Source organism: Odocoileus virginianus, chromosome 16 (genome assembly GCF_023699985.2).
Source record: "Odocoileus virginianus isolate 20LAN1187 ecotype Illinois chromosome 16, Ovbor_1.2, whole genome shotgun sequence".
In the NCBI taxonomy this organism is placed as follows: Eukaryota; Metazoa; Chordata; class Mammalia; order Artiodactyla; family Cervidae; genus Odocoileus; species Odocoileus virginianus.
The window spans coordinates 54,289,957-54,307,541 of record NC_069689.1 but is presented as its reverse complement, the minus strand read 5'-3'; the positions used below and the strand labels follow the sequence as shown (position 1 = coordinate 54,307,541).

The following is a 17,585-nucleotide window of genomic DNA, read 5'->3' as shown; positions in this document are numbered from 1 at the left end:
TGTACCTGCCAGGCTCCTGTGATCATGGGATTGTCCAGGTAAGAACACTGGAGTGGGTTGCCATTTCCTTCTCAGGGGATCTTCCCAACTCATGTGTCGAGCCTGCATCTCTTGAGTCTCCTGCATTGGCAGGCAGATTCTTTACCACCAAAGAATCTGTGCCACCTGGGAAGCCTCTCTGAGTACTTTACATATATATTATGAGCCTGCTCTTTTTCGGTTATTTGCAGCATATGTCTAGGATATCTCTCTAATTGAACCTGCAGTTTGTGGTAGGTCAAATTCCTTCCCTTTAAAAAAAAAAAAAAAGCTTTTGGTATCCTGAAAATATGGTCATTTTATGACCAAAAAAAAAAAAAAAAACCCACATATCAGCCAAAATTATCAAAAAATGAATCAGAAAGAATGGTTCTTAGAGTTCATTGAATAAAAGTCATCATCTTAATGGTAACCTAAGCATACCTTAAAGGCCAGATAGTCTAAAGGGAAATGATGTCACTTGAAACCACTTTTTAACATCAGTTGTGGATTTTATGATGAACTTCCCAGGTGGCGCTAGTGGTAAAGAAACCTTGGCCTGTCAATGCAGGAGACATAAGAGACAGAGGTTCAACCCCTGGGTTGGGAAGATCCCCTGCAGGAGGGCATGGCACCCCACTCCAGTATTCTTGCCTGGAGCATCCCATGGACAGAGGAGCCAGGTGGGCTACAGTCCATGGGGTTGCAAAGAGTCAGACAAGACTGAAGCAACTTAGCACGCACACATATGGGTTTTATGAATTTGCCAAGAACAAGGACTATCCTAACCAGAGAATGGGAAATAAATGATCTAACCAAAGGCCTTGACAGACAGAACCTGAACTGCCAGGACCCCTGAAGCAAAGAAAGAATTAGAGGGCAGAGGAAAAAAGAGGAAAAGTGAGCTGCTTCCTGAACTAGAATCTATAAAGCTGCAGTCAGACAATAAAATGATTTAAAAATCTCCCATCCAGCCGTGACTGATCAAAGGAGAAATGGGGCCCTTCAGACTGAATGAGTGATAATATTGATAATATTAGTGCCTGCAGCACAGCGAGCTCTGTAGTCTAAAGAGAGGCGGCGTGTTTGAGATTTGGCAACTGCTTCACCATTCACTGCACATCGTAGTAACAGGAGACAGTGTGGGTGCAGGAGAATATTTATCAAGGTAAATAGATGCACATGAGAACATGGCAGAACAGCACAGGCTACTGTGGGCCAGACACTGTACCCAGAGCTTTCCACATAAAGACCGCCTGGATCAGGAAAAGGAGGAAAGAGAAAAAAACCAAAACAAAACACAGTGTCCTCTTAAGGCCATCATCACTCTACAGCTCAAGCAGGGTTGTGAGAGACATATTATGTTCAAAATATTTTTGTCATACAAAAAGCTCAGATAGACAGCAGTCTAGAGTGAAGGAGAAAGAAACAATCAAACCCAAGGGTCCCCCAACATATCTAAGAACCCAGCCACATGGTGCCGGAGGACTGGTCTCCCCAGAGCCCAGGTAGAGGTAAGCTGAGGTCCTTAAATGATGGACCGATCCGCACATGACCATGGGGTTCTCTGATGGCTCGCTGGTAAAGAACCTTTCTGCCAGTGCAGGAGATGCAGCTTCAATCCTGGGTCAGGAAAATCCCCTGAAGAAGGAAACGGCAACCCACTCCAGTGGGCTCGCCTGGGAAATCCCATGGACAGAGGAGGCTGGTGGGCTGCAGTCCATAGGGTTGCAAAAGAGTTGGACACAACTTAGCCACTAAACAATAGCAACAACAACAAAGAAATGACAAGGGTGGAAATCTCAACTTTGTTAAATAAATCACCCAGAGTTGACACTTGAACCTAGGCTTGTCCAGACTTAACCCACTCATTTTTCTCAAAGTATGGTCACAGCAGCATCATGTGAGAGCTTCTTGGGTATGTAGAAACCTGGGTCCCATCCCTATGTCTTCATTGTAACAAGAGCTCCAAAGAATCTGTACACACATTTGGTGAACACCTTTAAAGGACTGGAATGTAAATTGGTATAGACACTATGGAGAACAGTTTGGGGTTCCTTAAAAAACTAAAAATAGAGCTACCATATAATTCAGCAAAAACCTGCTCCTGGGCATACAGCTGGAGCAAACCATAATTAAAAAAGATACACTCACCCCTATGTTCATAGCAGCACTATTTATGATAGCCAAGACATGGAAACGACTTAAATGTCCATCAATAGATGGACGAAGATGTAGTGTATGTGTGAGATGTATGTGCAATGGAATATTACTCAGCCATAAAGAAGGAAATAATGCTATTTGAAGCAGCATGGATGGACCTAGAGATTATCAAACTAAGTGAAGAAAGTCAAAGACAAATATCTGACATCACTTATGTGTAGAATCTAAAAAATGATACAAATTAACTTATTTATGAGACAGAAACTGTACACAGACTTAGAAAACAAATTTACATTTACCAAAGGGGAAGGTGGGGGAAAGGGATAAATTAGCAGTTTTGGATTAATGTATACATAATACTATATATAAAATGGATAATAAACTAGGACCTACTGTATAGCACAAGGAACTCTACTCAAAGCTCTGTAATAACCTATATGGGAAAAGAATCTGAAAAAGAATACATATGTGTATATATATATATATATATATATATATATATACATATGTATATGTATAACTGAATCCCTTTCCTGTACTCCTGAAACTATTACAACATTATAAATCTCTATACTCCAATATAATTTTTTTCAAAAAGCCAAAGGCAATAAGCAAAAGAAGCATTGCCTTATACTTTACTTTATGGAAAGAAAGAAAACTAACACTCACATAGGAAGGTGGACTTTATAAAGGACTTTACTGCAACAACACTTGCCGGATTCTAGAGCATTTGCTATTTAGAATCACTGGCATCTGACTCCGAGCAGCACCAGCTCCTAAAGCTTTAAGATGTATCTTTCCTACTTTCCCACCTCATTTCCCTCACAACTGAATTAGCCTATTGCATGTTTTAATTTGAAAACCAATGTAGAGCTAAGATCAAAGTGTGTTTTCTCTAAGTTATTTTGACAAGTCTGGTTTCCTAATATCATTCAGATATCCAGTGTAACAAAAGATAACAAGTGAAGGATAAGGTGAAATGAGGTTTGACCATATTATGGGGTAGGAAATGTAGGAGAGCCCTACAATATTATGAGTATAAATCAGGAATATGTAACATGTTAATTCAAATTTCTCCTTAGAACTGAGTCATATACAACTTACTCAGTAAAAGTGACAAATAGATTCAAGGGGCTAGATCTGATAGACAGACTGCCTGAAGAACTATGGATGGAGGTTCGTGACATTGTACAGGAGACCATCCCCAAGAAAAAGAAATGAAAAAAGGCAAATGGTTGTTTGAGGAGTATTTACAAATAGCTGAGAAAAGAAGAGAAAATGAAAGGCAAAGGAGAAAAGGAAAGATATACCCATTTGAATGCAGAGTTCCAAATAATATTAAGGAGAAATGAGAAAACCTTCCTCAATGATCAGTAAAAAGAAACAGAGGAAAACATTAGAATGGGAAAGACCTCCTCAAAAAAAATAGAGATACCAAGGGAAGATTTCATGCAAAGATGGGCAAAATAAAGGACAGAAGTGGTATTGACCTAACAGAAGCAGAAGATATGAAGAGGAGGTAGCAAGAAAGATCTTCACAACCCAGATAACCACTATGGTGTGATCACTCACCTAGAGCCAGACATCCTGGAATGTGAAGTCAAGTGGGCCTCAGGAAACATCACTACAAACAAAGCTAGTGGAGGTGATGGAATTCCAGTTGAGCTATTTCGGATCCTGAAAGATGATGCTGTTAAAGTGCTGCACTCACTATGCCAGCAAATTTGGGAAACTAAGAAGTGGCCACAGGAATGGAAAAGGTCAGTTTTAATTCCAATCCCAAAGAAGGCCAATGCCAAAAAAATGTTAAAACTACTGCACAATTGCACTCATCTCACACGCTAGTAAAGAATGCTAAAAATTGTCCAAGGCAGGCTTCAACAGTATGTGAGCCATGAACTTCCAGATGTTCAAGCTGGATTTAGAAAAGGCAGAGGAACCAGCAATGAAATTGCCAACATCCATTGGATCATAGAAAAAGCAAGAGAGTTCCAGAAAAACATCTGCTTCTGCTTTATTGATTACACCAAAGCCTTTGACTGTGTAGATCACAACAAACTGTGGAAAATTCTTCAAGTGATAGGAATACCAGACTACCTTACCTGCCTCCTGAGAAATCTGTATGCAAGTCAAGAAGCAACAGTTAGAACTGGACATGCAACAACAAACTGGTTCCAAATAGGAAAATTAGTACATCAAGGCTGTATATTGTCACCCCGCTTATTTAACTTATATGCAGAGCACATCATGGGAAATATCAGGCAGGATGAAGCACAACCTGGAATCAAGATTGCCAGGAGAAATATCAATAATCTCTGATACACAGATGACATCACCATTATGGCAGAGAGCGAAGAGGAACTGAAGAGCCTCTTGATGAAAGTAAAAGAGCAGAGTGAAAAAGTTGGCTTAAAGCTCAAGATTCAAAATACTAAGATCATGGCATCCAGTCCCATCACTTCATGGCAAGCAGATGGGGAAACAGTGGAAACAGTGAGAGACTTTTATTTTGAGGGACTCCAAAATTACTGCAGATGGTGATTGAAGCCATGAAATTAAAAGATAGCTCCTTTGAAGAAAAGTTATGGACAATGTAGATAGCATGTTCAAAAGCAGAGACATTACTTTGCTGACAAAGGTCGTCTATCTAGTCAAGTTATGGTTTTTCCAGTAGTCATGTATGTATGTGAGGGTTGTACTATAATGAAAGCTGAGCATCAAAGGATTGATGCTTTTGAACTGTGGTGTTGGAGAAGACTTGAGAGTCCCTTGGACAGCAAAGAGATCCAACCAGTCCATCCTAAAGTAAATCAGTCCTGAATATTCATTGGAAGGAATGATGCTGAAGCAGAAACTCCAATACTTTAGCCACCTGATGAGAAGAACAGATTATTTGAAAAGACCTTGATGATGGGAAAGATTGAAGGCAGGAGGAGAAGGGGACGACAGAGGATGAAATGGTTGGATGGCATCACCAATTTGATGTACTTGAGTTTGAGCAGGCTCTGGGAGTTGATGATGGACAGAGAGGTCTGGTGTAATGCAGTCCATGGTGCCACAAAGAGTTGGACATGACTAAGGAGCTGAACTGATTAAGGAAGAATAATTTATTTAATTTCTGAAATTTTATTTTTATTTAGTTATTTTACTTTACAACATTGTATTGGTTTTGTCATACATTGACTTGAATCAGCCATGAGTGTAGTATATGTGTCCCCCATCCTGAACCCTCCTCCCACTTCCCTCCGCATCCCATCCCTCTGGGTCATCCCAGTGCACCAGCCCCGAGCATCCTGTCTCATGCATCAAACCTGGACTTGTGATTCATTTCACATATGATATTTTACATGTTTCAATACCATTCTCCCATATCATCCCACCCTCTCCCTCTCCCACAGGGTCCAAAAGACTGCTCTATAAATCTGTGTCTCTTTTGCTGTCTCGCATACAGGGTTATCGTTACCATCTTTCTAAATTCCATATATATGCATTAGTATACTGTATTGATGTTTTTCTTTCTGGCTTACTTCACTCTGTATAATAGGCTCCAGTTTTGTCCACCTCATTAGAACTGATTCAAATGTGTTCTTTTTAATGGCTGAGTAATATTCCATTGTGTATATGTACCACAGCTTTCTTATGCATTCGTCTGCTGATGGACATCTAGGTTGCTTCCATGTCCTGGCTATTATAAACAGTGTTGTGATGAACATTGGGGTGCACGTGTCTCTTTCAGTTCTGGTTTTCTCAGTGTGTATGCCCAGCAGGGGGATTGCTGGGTCATACGGCAGTTGTATTTCCAGTTTTTTAAGGAATCTCCACACTGTTCTCCATAGTGGCTGTACTAGTTTGCATTCCCACCAACAGTGTAAGAGGGCTCCCTTTATCCATCAATAATCTTTGCAAAATGTTGCCAGAACAGGAAATTATAAAAGAGTTTTTCAAAAATTGAGATCTAAGGATTACCTCCATAATGTTAAAAAAAATAAGAAATAAGAAATAATTTTTTGAAAAAAGTCAACACTCATTCCTGAGAAGGACAATCAAGAAAATAAGAATTGTTGGATACTTTTTGTGTCAGAGTATGTGTATAAAGGTGCCCATCATTCTGATTCTACATATATATATATACACACATACATATATTTATAATGACCTAGAAAATCAATGTTTAACTCATACAATAAATAATTCAGTAAGGTAACAGGATATAATATTACAATAGAGAAGAAAATGATCATACAAGAGAGCTGTTAAGTAATCTGGTGCATTAAAAAATGGAGTATTGTGCAATTGTTAAGAAAAAAGAGAATGATATCTATTTACTCATATGGAATGGTGATTTTCATGATGTAAAGCTAAGTGCTAAAAATTATATAAAATATAAAAAGCATATTTTAGAGTGAAGAAGACATAACATTACATATATATATATATATAAATTTATACAAATAACATAAGATAAATAAAAAACTAATAATACTAATTGGGCCTCCCCAGTGGCTCAGTGGTAAAGAATTCACCTGCCAGTACAGAAGACACCAGCTCCCCTGGGGTGGGAAGATCCCCTAGGGAAGGAGATGGCAATCCACCACAGTATTCTGGCCTGAGAAATCCCACGGACAGAGAAGCTGAGCAGGCTACAGTCCATGGGGTCAGAAAAGAGACGGACATGACTGAGGACTAAAACATAAAGATTGATTACTTTCAGAAGGCAAATGGAAATAGTGTATAAAGCATGGATGAATGGGAATTGGGTAGGAGGAATCAAGGGCAAACGCCACTTCTCCAATCATAACTTTCTGTATTGTTCCAACTTTTAGAATCATGTTAATGTCTCACATACCCATAAGAATAAATAAATATGAGAAAACTATCAATAGAATTCCAAATGGATTAGTTACAAATAAACTCTATGGCAAATAAATAACACTTATGGAAGAGAAGAAGGAAATAACTGACTCAAGTAACTTTATAAAACGATGTTACTACCTAATCTAAAGCTAAAGACAAAAACAATAGTATACAAGTGTGTTTTTCACAGCAGTATGTAGTTCTGAGGTAGCAATTCTAAAATGACTTTAGATGCACTCTAGAATAGACTAAATAAGTAAATCAGTTATACATAATAACAACCAGGTATCTCACAGTCACAAAAAGAATTATAAATAATTAACTCCGTGATGTTGTTCTGGAATCAGAAGAATCCACATGAATTCATGGTTTCATATAGAAAGTTAAATTAATTAGATACAAGTGTATGTGTAGTGGTGTATGTATTCATGCATTTATTTCCTAGTTCTGTCTAGTGGAAGGACCTAGAAATAATAGCCCCCAAGTAGCATGAACATATAAAATGCTCAGATCAAATTTTCCAAGTAACATTATTTAATCAAAGAAATCAGGGCTTCTTGAAGAAATGCCTAGCTTCAGAAGTGGGGTGAGGAGAGAATATCAGTCTAAAATATATGATGATGTCAGAATTTTTAAAGCACTCAAAAATAATGGGAACATGTTGAAATGACAGAAGAATCAATTTCAAGGGAATCTCAATGACCAAATGTGGCAAGATTTGAACACTAAAATCAAGTAATTATTAATAAGTAATTATTCATAAGTTTGTACTGATATAAGTAAATAAAGGAAGAGCTCTTCATTTGAGTAGAATTCCAGTTAGTTAAAACAGAAAAAGTGAAGGAAAATAAAGTTATCATTTGGCAAATATAGCAGTAACTGTTACAAGCCAGAATCATCAATGGATGCTAAAATTAGTGGGTAATGATGAGTAATATGATGAGGAATAGAATATTTACATAGACTTGTGTCCCCATAAGATACTAATCAATTTCAAAGGGAAATAATTAGTATATTTATGGTGAAGAAACCCAGCAAATACAACCTTAATCAACAGATCAAAGATAACATCACCATTAGAAAAACATATGCACTGAGAAGTACACAACATCACATATATGATGCTTTTGCCAAAAATACAAAATATAAATTTAATCATCAGAAAAACTCAAATTAATGTATACACTCCAAATAAAAGACCAGTACTCATCAAACATATCCAGATAAAGAAAAATAAAAAAGGATGACAAGTTATTTCAGATTGGAGGAGATTAAGAAGACATGAACATGGAACTTCCCTGGAGGTCCAGTGGTTAACACTTTGCCTTCCAATGAATAGGGTGCAGGTTCAATTCCTGGTGGAGGAGCTAAGATCTCTCAGGCCTCACAGTCAAACACCCAAAATATAAAACAGAAGCAATATTTAATAAACACTTTAAAATTGGTCCACATCAAAAAAATCTTTTTAAAAATGAAGATATGAATACTACATGTATTGGGAAAATTATCTCTATTGGCACAATTGATGAAATCTGAACCAATAAATACTAGTGCCTTGATGTTATTTTCCAGGTTTCATCATTATACTGCAGATATGCAAGATGCTACAAAATGGGTTAAAAAATATATATGTATACACACAGGGCTTTTTGTACAAGTATTACAACTTCTACTTTTCTGATAGATGTTTATTATTTCAAAATAAACGCTTAAAGAATTTTTAAAATTTTAAATTTAAAAAAGGAAAAAATCCTATAATTAATGAAAAAATAACAGAAAATTTTAAAAACTCAGAATTAACTCAATAAATGGTTAGATAAAGAAATTATAATTTTGAAAATGAAACCTAGAGTAGAAAAAATGAATTAATCAATCCAATAAATAATGCCTTATAAGAAAAATGTGAAAAAAAAATTTAAACCTAAGGAAAGTGAAAGTGAAAGTTGCTCAGTCCTGTCCAGCTCTTTGCGACCCTATGGACTATATAGTCCATGGAATTCTCCAGGTCAGAATACTGGAGTAGGTAGCCTTTCCCTTCTCCAGGGAATCTTCCTAACCCAGGTTGCAGATGGATTCTTTACCAGCTGCGCCGCACAAGGGAAGCCCAATTCTTAGGAATCAAAGAGGTAAAAAGGATTTAGGAGAAACTGACACATAGTGAGTGGCACATTGAAGACAGGCAGTGACCCACTCTATAAGGGCATGTAAGAAGGAAAACAAGGCCAAGAATCAGAACAAATGCTATACTAAAAGCACTAAGAAAGTTATATTGAGAAAACTCACATAAAATATTTAAAAAATTAAAATCACATTGCAATAATTTATTATGTATCTGAGATATATAATATTGATCCAGAATCAACATCAAGACATAATCTAGTAATATTACTGGATTTTAAAGAAGAAACAAAACAAAACAAAACTCATTGGGGGGCAAGGCAACAAAAACACTGTACTTAAAAAGAAAAAATTAGGTTATCTCTTTTGGCAGCAATGCTTCAGAAGAAAATTAAATAGTGATATTCAAGGAATTAAATAAGACATTTAAAGGAAGAAAATATGAGACAAATTTGTTTGTATCCAAAAAAAGTGATCCTCAGATAAAAACAGGAACAGATACATTGTTATTAATATTTAAGAACCCAAGGAATATTATTCCCATGATCCTGTCCTAAGAAATACATTAGACAGCAAACTCAGATATGCAAAATGATCAGAGAGTTATGGATATTTTCACTTTTTATAAAAGTAACCTGTGGATATCGATGCCACAGAACTCATTTCACATTAATATTACAGTTCCCTCCACCGGAAGTTGAGCCCTTTGAAGGTATAAGATAGCATCTTGTCACATCTCTGAATCCCAGAACCTGGTACAGCGCCTGACCCACTGAAATTATTGACTTAATGCATATGACTGTGAATAAGACAGCATTTAAGTTAAATTTTCTAATTTAAATGTCGTAAATGAAGTGTGCTTAATTAAATGCTTAATAAAGCAAAATCAATTGTGAAGCAAAACAGTTTTGAGTTTTCTGACATCACAAAAGCAAAAGCAGATTATTCCCAGCATTTATTTTTATCTTAGTTGTCATGTCTTCAATGTAAGATAAAATTAATACTTTTACTCATTTAATAGTGAAAGATCCCATCACTATAAGAAAAGCAATAAGATACATTCCATCTTTTTATGTCAGGCCAGAGGATCATAATAGCTGGCTTTCCTCCTTAGCACCATCATAACTGACATTCACTGAGTGCCAATGTTTTGTTAAAGGGTTCTATGCATTATCTCCACTGATCTTCACAATAATCCTATAGGCATTGTTATTATAATTGCTACTTTGCAGATGAGGAAATAGAGGTTTGGGACAGTTAAGTAATTTGCCTAATTAGCAAAAGTACATTAGTTTCTGAATTCAGAGTAAAAGGCATAATACAGAAGAGGTTATGTTATAAAAGTCTTAACCTCCCTATCCTGTGGACAGATCAACTCAATGTCCTCAGGGGATGAAAGGTGGGGAAGAAACCTACAGAAATGAACCTCCCATACCTACAAGAACCAGAGTGTTTCAGCTTGTGTCTAACTTGCACACTGAAGGTTAGAGTCAAACTGTGTTTGAAGAAAGGATTACGATGTTTAACACGTTAATTATTGATGGCTTGTGAGTCTAGGGTCATTACTCGATTCAGCCTTAGAAATCTATTGACAAATTAGCCCCCAGTTTTCTCATATGTAAAATTAATACTCCCCTTCATGCTTGACAAGTTGGTGTAAGGTATAAAAATTTTATTCAAAAGATGAAAGTGTTGTATAAAACCATGTATTATTCATTAATTCACTGTATATTTATTGTTACAACATCTACTGTGTGTCAGATACTATTCTTATCCTGAGGAATACGGTCATAAACAAGCCTGAATAGGGATTTACATTATGGGGATTATGATCAAGTGGTAATTAAAGACAGGCAGATGTCCATCATATTTGTTCATTTTTCAGCACAGTGACCAGCATGTGGTAGGCAACCAATTCATCATGATTGAAGGAACTCCCCATTCTACTGCTGAAGAATATTTCTTCTCTGAGAAGCTAATATCTAAATTAAAACCACAACTTAAAAAAAAAAAAACCTGTTAATTCAACAGATTTAATTATAGGGTATTGATTTTTTTTTCCCCTGATCATCTCTGTCTTGGCAGGCTCTCTGTACTGCTACAGTCTAAAAATCTCTATGCCTTCCTTGTTAGAGACAAACCCTTGATGAAAAAATTCCATGTAAAGATCAAAACCATTAACACTGAGAAAAATAAAAATTGTCTTTTCTAAAACTGCAATTTGTTTCATTCTCTTATCCTTAATGCAAGTGCTGATAAATTTACAGCTGAGATATCCCCCCAAAATCCAGAAATTAGAGTCCTTTAATTAGACCACATAACAACCCATGTTTTCTTCCTGAATGGAAAAAATCATAGCTCTTTACTTGTTCTCTTTTTCTATGCCTCTGAGGCTTCTTTCACATTAAGGCAATTTTTTGTTATGGACCAGAAGGTAGACAGGACATTTACAACTCCCTGATGAGTTGTAAACCAAACGACATCTCGAGAGAGTAAAACTCTTCCCTCTCCAGCTAACTAGTAGACGTAGCAAGGAAAGTGATTCTCTGTTTTCTCCAGAAGATGTCAATGTGTTTAACTCTGGTGTATAATAAAATCCAGATAAGTCTCTTGGGGAAAGAAACAGAGATGCAGAAAAATAATTTCTGCTGATTGGGAGTTTCAATAGCTAGAAACATTCACCTCATCCCCTGAAAGCAACTCTGTCAGTACCATCCTAGATAAAGGAATGAAGAAAGTCATCCAGCAAGTCTGGTGTTTCTTCTTCTTAAAGTCCTGGCAGGAGAAAGTTGAAAGTTTGGGAGGATACCACTTACAGTGCTAAAGAGAAAGTCAGAAAACAAGCTGAGATTTAGTCTTAGTTTGGACACTTGCTTTTATGGGATCTTAAACATGTTCCTTAATATTGCTTGACTCAGAGTTGTTATTTGTTTAAAAAAAAAAATAGGATGCAATATCTTTAGCCTGGGTAACTCTCCTTTAAAAACTGACTATTCTAAGAAAAGATAAAGAGAGAAAAAGAGATACACAAGAGGAGAGGAGATTATAGAGGTGGGTTATACAATTTTACTCTTTGGAACACAGATTCCTAAACAGAAAAATTGCCTAAGATTTATCATCTCATAGGTGAATTGTAAAAATTACCTCCACAACAGCTTTCTCATCTTCTATTGCTCATAATGTTCCTCTCCCAAACTGACATAATTCTAAACTGATACTTAAATTCTTCCAATGACTTACCATTATCTACAGGAGGATGTGTAAACTACTTTGATTGGCATTCAAGATCTTCTACAGACTGATCTTGGTTCATCAACCCAACTCTTGGCAAGCATTCTTATTTGTATCATGAGCAAATACTGTCCTGAACTTTTAACTAACTAAACTACATCCAGTCCCATCACTTTCTGGCAAATAGAAGGGAGACAAGTGGAAGCAGTGACATTTTCTTTTCTTGGGCTCCAAAATCACTGAGGATGGTGACTGCAACCATGAAATTAAGACACTTTCTCCTTGGAAAGAAAGTTGTGACAAACCTAGACAAGCAGAGACATCAATTTGCCACCAAAGGTCCATATAGTCAAAACTACAGCTTTTTGAGTAGTCATGTATGGATACGACAGCTGAATCATAAAGAAGGCTGAGTGCCGAATAATTGATGTCTTTAAATTGTGGTGCTGGAGAAGACTCTTGAGAATCCCTTGCGTAGCAAGGAAATCAAACCAGTCAATCCTAAAGGAATTCAACCCTGAATATCCACGGGAAGGACTGATGCTGAAGCTCCAATGCTTTGGCCACCTGATGTGAAGATCCAACTCGTTGGAAAAGATACTGATGCTGGGAAAGACTGAGGGCAAGAGAAGGGGGTTGCAGAGGAAAAGATGGTTAGATGGCATCACTGACTCAATGGACATGAGTTTGAGCAAACTCCAGGAGATGTTGAAGGACAAGGGAACCTGGTGGGCTACAGTCCACACAGTTGAAAAGAGTCAGACACAACTGGGCAACTGAACAACAACAAACTACATATTTAGATCATAAGTCCAAGAAATACAATATTTCCTGCCATCTCAGTAAACAAAGGATCTCACAGCCATCAATGACTGTAGCCCTCCAAGGTGAACATATGAGCTCTGAGGAGACTCAGGGCTGAAAACAGTATCTGCCAACTGGCATCCAGCAGACTGCAGCCATTCCCCAAGGAATGAGCCCTGAGAAAACTCAGCATGTGAAAACATAGGATACTGATCCCAGACAGCTGAGGTGCATATCAAAGGAATGATTTCAGTGAGCCTAGACTCTTGCATCTTCCCATATATAGAAAAGTGATAAATACTTTAACTTGGGATATCTGATTTTCTTTAATTAACAGTAATTTTTGATACTCAGTTTCCCTGCCCTTTGTTGTAAAATTCCTATATATCTTACCTCCCTGCTTGCCTCCTTGGAGCAGTTTCTCACGGCTATCGGAAAAGCTGTCTCCTAGACTGCAGTCCTCATTTTGCCCCAAATAAAACTTAACTTGCAACTCTCACAGTGTGCAAACTTTTTTCAAGTCATTGGAGGATAAACTGTCCTTTTTTTTTTTTTTTAATTTGCTTCCAAATTTATTCTTAGTAATCTTACTACTGCCTAACACAAACCTAGTGCTATAAGCAAGACAGATGTCCTGGTTGTTTCCAAAACAGTCTGTGCTCTCCCAAGGATCAAATACTCTCTCCTGATGGCATCATGTCTGAAATCTGATCCTTTACTTTTCTTTTCTTAGTCTACCCAACTTTCAAGAAACTTCTCAAACACTGCCATGTTCAAGAGACTTTCTTTGGCTACTCCCATGTACAGCATCAATTTTTCCAACTTGTGAACTCCTTAGAAAAACAAAATGTTGAAAAATTTGTGTATAGTCAGGCTTCCCTGCTGGCTCAGATGGTAAAGAATCTGCCTGCAATGCAGGAGACCGGGGTTCAACCCCTGGGTTGGGAAGATCCCCTGGAGGAGGAAATGGCAACCCACTCCCATATTCTGGCAGGGATAATCCCTTGGAAGAGAAGCCTGGTGGGCTACATACAGTCCTTGGGGTCATGAAGAGTCAGACACAACTGAGCAAGCAACACTTTGACTTTCACTAGTGTATAGTCAATAGAGGCAGGACTGGTGCTGGAACTTGCCATGTATATTTGGCTAAATTATTTAACCTTGCTGAATTTAAGAATCCTTAATATTAGATAAGAATGATTCCTATCCCTCAATCTCTATCTAAAGGAAATATTAATATCCAAGTCACAGATTTCTGTTTGGTCATTTCTTAGAATTAAGTGACATACCATACTGAAAGTGAGACAGGCTGGGACCTGGGATTCTTCACTGCAGGGTTTCAATGCTTGCACCTGGACAAACCTCTCCTCTAGGGACAAAATGAAAAGAAACTGTATGAGACTAAAAATAACTGTGTGCCTGCACAATTGGGGCAAATTCTGGGCAAAAGATACAAAGAGACCAAAAAATAACAACCACCACTTCTAGAGACCGTGAAAGTTGCTCATTTGTGTCCCTTTTGTGACCCCATGGACTGTAGCCCACCAGGCTCTTCTGTCCATGGAATTCTCCAGGCAAGAATACTGGAGTGGGTAGCCATTCCTTTCTCCAGGGGATCTTCCCAATCCAGGGATCAAACCCAGGTCTCCCACATTGCAGGTGGACTCTTTACCATCTAGCCATCAGGGAGAAAAAACTGGGTATTGAGAGCAAGAGCAGGGTGCCACGTATGCACACACCACCGCCAGAGGGGCGGGCAGGACATCTAAGTCACCTTCTTCTCTGACCCCTGGACACACCTTTACCCTCATCCTAAGTAAGGATCCAGCTGGCCCCTCCTTCGGGAAGGAGCAAGCAAAGGAAACTTGTTTGTTCTCACCCCTACCACCGCAGCAGGGGTCAAAACACAGCCTTGTCTGAATTTCTTGTCTGGCCTCTAGTCAGCTTCTGTTGATTGGGGAAGGCCAGAACCCGGTTGGTAACAGGCACTTAACAAAATGCTTAGTAAATTCTCAGTGACAAAGAATAAATATTTGACTTTGTTAAAACAATTACTTATAGCCTTCACGTTTGCTTCACCCTCAAATACTGTCCTGAACTTTCATTTAAGTAAGCTATATGTGCTTACACTTAGCTTATAAGTCATTGGAGGATAAACTATATTTTGTCTGTTTATTAAATCTGCTTCAGTCCTTATCATCAGGTCCTACATTCAATGGATTTCAATAACTATGTATTACAGACACGCTTACAGATAAATGAGACTATAAATATAGGACTGTTTTCCTTCCTTTTTCTTTTAGATTTTCAGTAAAGCATGAGAAGTAAATAAAAATAACAAGAGAAAAACTGTATTTTTCACTTAATCCTCATAACAGTCTCCATTTCATGTCTGGAAAAAAACTGTACTTCAGAAAGTTTATGTAACTAGCCACAGTCAAACATTTCAAGGATGAATGTGAACCCAAGTTTTTCACCAAATTGAAAAATAGGTGGCCTAAAGGAAGTTTGGAAGTTCATTTCCCTAAAAATTAGTCTTCTGGTATCTCCTTTATTGTTTGTCCTCATTTTCCCTTGACATACTCCACAATAGTTTCATGCAGAGAGGTTTGGTGTTGGCTTCAATCTTACCCTGACACTCTGCAGCCCATTTATTCTAAATTCCCCCGTACCCACAGGGGATATGTTATCCACCTCAGTGGATGTCCAAAACCAATATATACTATTTTTTCCTAGCATCACTGCTCCTGTGCTTTGAAGCAATTATTAAGTAAAGTAAGGCTTATTTGAACACAGCACTGTGATATCATGACGGTTATCTGATAACCAATATGGCTACTAAATGACTAGTAGGCAGGTAGCATATTCAATGTGGACCGCTGGACAAAGGAATGATTCATGACCCAAGAGGGTGGAGTGTGACTGCTTGAAATTTCACCACACTTGCTCAGAAAGGCATGCAATTAAACATTTATGAATTGTTTATTTCTGGAATTTTCAATTTAATATTTTCCAGCCATGTTTAAACTCAGGTAACTCAAACTGTGGAGGAAAAAAAACAGATAGCAGGGGACTGCTTATATTATTCAGCTGAATTACACACACATACAGTGCCAAGAAGTTAAAAAGGCAAAGGAACTGTTCATTAGATTTTATTTAAAAAGGATGAAACACTAACGACTTTCTCATTATTCTCAGCAAATGGCTCCCCAATTTCTTTGGCTTCTCAAACCAAATATCTTATAGTCATCTTTGGATGCCTCCTTATTTCATACCCCTAATCTCACTTATCAGCAAGTTGTAGACTCTGACTTAAATATATATACAGACTGACTATGTCTCACCACTAGCTTCCTCAAACATATTTCCTAAAAAGTTTGAAATTACTTTACTTTGGATCTTATTTCCATTAAGACTCAGAATAAAATCAGACAAATTTCTCATGGCAGCTTGACTTTATCCTTTTATTCTGGGAGTTGTTTTAGCAATATGAGAATTCAAAATATCTTTATAGCTAGGTCTCATGAACCAGAAAAAAAAAAAATGCTATCTTTGATCTACTGTATATTTTAAATGAAAAATATACACTTCAAGCTAAACATAATTAATATAATGTTTACATCTCTTTATCAAGGAGAGTAACTGTCTAAATTATATTTTATAGGAAAAATTCTCCTATATAAGATAATATCTGTTCTCCTTTCTCACCCTTCTTCCAAGGTAAGAAAACATAAATAAATAAATAAAACATAAAGAAATAAAATAAAAAGAAATGAAACATAAAGAAACCATAAAAATTTTTATTTCTTTATTTATTTCTTTTATTCATTCAATGCCAATGCTTTCAGCCTATGGCAAGAAGCAATCCTTTGGATAACATTGCATTGCTTCCCCAGCATCCAGATTGGGTAACCACAATCAACAGGAAGGTGTTGTTTTCTCCTTTCATTCTGTCATCTGTTCTTAATTTACATTTTACTGGTCTCTAACAAGGATAGCGTAGCGGATGGCAAGGGAAATCTAATTAGTGATGTCTTGCAAGTTGTGTCAAGACTGTTCAATAAGGTTGTTGTGTTGAAAAGCCACTGGAGGTGCGTTAGCTCTGTCCCCTGATTACAGGCAAAAGGAATCAGCAGCACGGGTCTTTACTGTACCTACTTCAGAGCTTGCCACGTGAAAACAGTTTTTCCCCCAGGGGCATTTTTAGAAAATAATCAGAGGCAATTGCTGAATATCATGGCTGTCCAAGGCAGAGGACAGCAGTTGGACAAACAATGAACTAACCACAAAATTCAAAACTAAAATCTGGGGACAGAAATGCCTATAGAGGAATTTGAAAAAAAATCTCAAACTCTTCTGAGAATATACATGCAGAGGATTGTGTGAATATACAGGTC

General features: G+C 37.3%; 1 protein-coding gene across 1 annotated transcript in view; it reads right to left on the bottom strand.

Moving 5' to 3' along the window:
• Positions 1-17,585, bottom strand: part of AGBL1 (AGBL carboxypeptidase 1) — a 595,368-nt gene that overhangs the window by 176,647 nt on the left and 401,136 nt on the right. The gene's annotated exons all lie outside the window — the stretch shown is intronic.